The 4,198-nt window shown below is 47.0% G+C and overlaps 1 long non-coding RNA gene across 1 annotated transcript; it reads left to right on the top strand.

Moving 5' to 3' along the window:
* The first annotated feature begins 394 nt into the window (after positions 1 to 394).
* Positions 395 to 2,253, top strand: LOC130606777 (uncharacterized). The gene is made up of 3 exons (XR_008974045.1): positions 395 to 1,085; positions 1,631 to 1,702; positions 2,157 to 2,253. It is a non-coding gene; the product is annotated as an uncharacterized LOC130606777 (long non-coding RNA).
* Positions 2,254 to 4,198: the final 1,945 nt, after the last annotated feature.

Below are 4,198 nucleotides of genomic sequence, written 5' to 3'. Positions count from 1 at the left end.
CAGACAACAGTGCTGGAACATGGACACTTACCTGCTTATACCTTTTCAGTTCAGAATAAGCAAAATCATTAAAATAACAGCATCTTATAGCTTGCTTTGATAAAGAGAAGTCAAAAAGTATATTCGTGCTGTGATAAAACTGGACAATTACATAAAACCATTTGGCTCTCTGCAAATTTTAGATACACTAGTCTGTGTCCAAGTCTGAAAACCTGGCTTTGGGATTTTAATCATGGGTTTATTACTTTTTCAAGTTCCCTTAGGTGTTTTCATCAGCAAATGTCATCTTTTGTCATGTGGACAACAGATTTAATTGCTGAAAGGCCAAGTCTCCATTGTGCTGGTATTAGTATTTCCTTGTGTTAATCTGATGATACATTCTGAAATTGAGTTTCCCCTTTTCCCTCCCTCCCCCCCAATATTTGTCATCCTCTCTGTGTAGTAAGTAACATTTGGGTTAGTTGGCTTTAACTCAGGAGTAAGAAGGAGGCAGGGTTGGAATTGTTTTGAAAGCTATAGATGAGTTTTTGTCTGCCCTATACAAGGGCATCACCTGCTTAGTGCTGTAGTGCAGTACTGGTTAATTTCAATCAATGGAGCTACAGCATTTTGCAAAGTGATGGATACAGGTATTTTCAAGTCCTCATTTCAGGAGGCCACTTAGTTTTACGAAAGTCATTTGGACATATTCATAGATGTGAGGTTTTCTCCACTTCACCGATTCAGAATGAAATTAATTGTGCTGAAACACTTGACTGAATTTAAATTTTAGAGTAATTCTTGTGCTTCTTCCTTCATTGATGCATCTGTTAAAACTGTATGGTTTTGTTCTCTTGAATTTGTTTGGGGTTCTGTGTTGGCTTTTTTTTCCCTCCCAGAAACAGGCATAAGGTCACGGTTACTCACTATTACATTTGAATTACCTTTTTTTCAGGGACTGTGACTTTACCTTGTTGAAGCCACTTCGGCAGCTTTTTACCACTATGGAAAACAACTTGTGTCACGACATGGCCAAGCCTGGGATTCTCCTTCCTCTTCATCGTGCACTTGCAGAACTCTTCTTTGTTACAGAAAACAGGGTTAGCGTAAGCAGTTCCTGTATTTGTATCCCTCCTCTCTGCAGTGCCCAGAATGATATGTAGTTCAGTGTTAAATTAAAAGCAGTTTTCCTTTACCTTGGCAAAGTTCATCAGAGCTTTAGAACCATTAAATGCTTCAGAAACATTACAAACTTTCTCTTGTGGAGTCTGGCAGCAAATTCTACTAGAGGGGCCATGCTGTTGCCATATCCATTGTGGAGCCTTATATAATAGTCATGACTCCTCCTTATGCACTTCAGGCAGCAAGCCCTAAAGCCACTCTTTATTCTGAGAGGAACGCTGCTTTAATAATTAATTTAAAGGTATTTAAATGTGCTTTTCCTTGAGTTGGTTTTGCACACTACGTAGGAACAGCCTGTAACAAACTGATTTCTGTGTTCACAAACTGTGTTCTAGTCAGGGAGAGTCTTATGTGTAGTTCAGATACCTTTGGTTCATGGGGACTACTGTAATGATCAGCACTTTAATGTTAATGAGTAGGATGATATCTTTACTAGAAGTGTTGGTGTTCACTGAAGGCTTTGTTGCAGGAGCTTAGATCTCTACAAGAGTGTTTGCTTGCCTTAAATACTGAAGATCAACTTCATCACTGCACAGCAGAGGTCATAATATTGCACAACCTCAGTGATGTGTGGTTTTGCAATATCTTTCTGACAGGCAGAGATAATGATTTCTGACTGCCCAGTGGAGTTGTATAAAGTAGAGATAAATGTACTTGGACTTTACTATGAAAGGCTTCTGAAATACGTGAATGAACCATGCACAAATGTTCTCCTTTCATAATCAGCTGGTGTGCCACAAACTGGCTGTTGGGTGTCATCTGGTTTACCAAACTGACCTCTGAACTGCCAAAACGTGGAAATGGGGATGGGGACTGGTCTTTCAGTAGCTGGAAATGCAGTTGCCTTGCTGGAACTGCCTGGATACATGACAATTTTTGCACTACCATGAGAGGAGCAGCTAGATGGTTATTTATCTATTTCTGTTTAATTTCATACAAGGTTTTCTTTCATTTTGGATTGAGGAGAATCATGACTTTTTCCTTCTCTCTTTTAGGCCCTGAAAAACATTGCTGCTATCAGCCTTGCCATTAGCTATCCAGACAAATCACCAAGTTTCTGGAATGTTTAATACTGGCTCAGGCCAGAGTGCATGGCATAGAGTAGTTTGTCCATTGGAACGAACATCTTAACTCCGTTCAGGAGAAGTTCCTTCAGCTTCAGTGTATGAGCACTCTGCAGCCTGCCCTCCTTCCTTCCTTCCACCTTGATGTAGAATTTGTAAAAGGAAAAGCACACTTCAATGAAAAAGCACATCTTGAAGTAACTCACGCGTCACCTACAGTTACGTATGCACATATTGTAGCATGTTAGAGTAAACTGAACAGTGCTATTTCTTTTTTTACCCAGAGGAAGTAAATGGAAGAAGGTAGTTGAGAATGGAAGGCCCCTGCATTTGAGGGTGGCAGAGCCCTGGAACAGGCTCCCCAGGAGGGGCTGGAGTCGCCCTCTCTCGAGACATTCAAACCCCACCTAGATCTGTTCCTGTGTGACCTGCTCTGGATGGCCCTGCCTTGGCAGATCTCCAGAGCTCCCTTCCTACCCTGATGATTCTGTGTTTTTGTGACTGCAAGCAAACCAGGGCTGATGGAAAGAAGGGGCTGGAAAGAAGGGGCGGGAGGGAGGGGGAGAGCTAAAATTCCCCCAGCCCTCTGCAGGGGAGGCTGACAGTGCCCACTGCTGCATTGCTATGGCCCTGCAGGTGCCGGTCTGCGGGTGCGTGGAGGAGGAAAAACACAAGCTCTGGGACTCGTTGCGCAAGAAGTACCAGCAGAAGACAAGGGTGAAAGTGGCACCCCCGAAGGCTTGGAATGAAAAGCAAGAGCAATGGGAGGTCCAGGTACTGCTGCAGGGAAAAATAATTAGGAAAAGAGCATTCCTGTCCTCCGGGGAGCCAAGGTGGGAAGGTCCCTAAGGCATAGGAGCGTGGGGGCTGACTGTCCTCTGCGGGACTGTACCAGCTCGAGGCACCTTTCCATTGCCCAGCGACATCTCCCATTCTTACCTCTCTGTGCAGGGTCCTGCATTTGTGACATTCCCACATGGTGGCGAGACACCAGGAGAGGATGAGGAGAGCCCAGAGCACAAGCTGAGGCTTTGCCCTTTGCAGTACTCATACGTGCAAAGGTGAGCTTGGACCAGGTTCAGGACAGAACCCTAACCTTCTCCCAAGGCTTTGCTATAGCAGCTCAGCTGCAGCCCTGCTCTTGGTGGTCCCTGCACCCTCTGGTCTCTGGCAGTGTGCCCTGCCATGGCTGCACAGCTCTTCTGGGGAGAATGGAGAGGAGAGGATGGAAGAAGAGAAGGAAGCACAGTCCTGGGTGCCCAGGGCAACAGAGCTGCCAGGGCAGCACCCGGGGGCCTGTAGAGCCAGGGCCCTGGACCTGGAGGCCAGCTGTGTCAGAGGTGCACCGAGCAGTGCCCCGGGGACAATGAAAGCCTAGGCAGGAAGCGTGCCTGGGCAGAGGGAAGCTATGGGGGGCAGCTTTTCGGTTGGGTAGCTTGGCTCTGCCAAAGCTCAGCTCAGGTTCCTGAGCCTTTTGTTCGACACTTGCTGGTTAGAATGGCAGCAGGGAGCTGAGGGGACATGGGGACATGTCTGAAAGTCCTCTCCAGACACGAGGGGGGGGGCATAATGCCTGCCACTGGGGGCCTGAGAGTGGGCTGTGTAGGAGGGCAGGAAGCCCGAAACTGCTGGCTCTTGGGCACCCACACCCTGCCCAGGCTCTGTGCGCCGGTGGCAGCAATGCTTCCCGAGCCCAGGCAGGATGAACAGCACCACCTGACATAGGGGCAGTCTGTTAATCCTCTGTGCGCCATTTGTTCCTGAAAACCCTGACCCTGTGGGGCTCTGACTTGGCCTACATAGAAGACACTCTAATGGCATGGCTTTCTTGAGGAGTGTGTCCAGACAGAGCTCTCCCCTTCTGCAAACTGCAGAGAAGTAGCATCACACCACTGCTGCAAGTCCTTGGGACAGGCAGAAGTGATTAAATCAACTCCAGGTGGGGAAAGTCACAGAGAAAGCAAAAACCTTCC

Source organism: Pezoporus wallicus, unplaced genomic scaffold, assembly GCF_028554395.1.
Source record: "Pezoporus wallicus isolate ANWC-B61680 ecotype Strahan unplaced genomic scaffold, APGP_CSIRO_Pwel_v1 contig_8678, whole genome shotgun sequence".
NCBI classification, from domain to species: Eukaryota; Metazoa; Chordata; class Aves; order Psittaciformes; family Psittacidae; genus Pezoporus; species Pezoporus wallicus.
The sequence above is the reverse complement of the archived record's forward strand: the minus strand, read 5'-3'. Positions and strand labels throughout refer to the sequence as shown.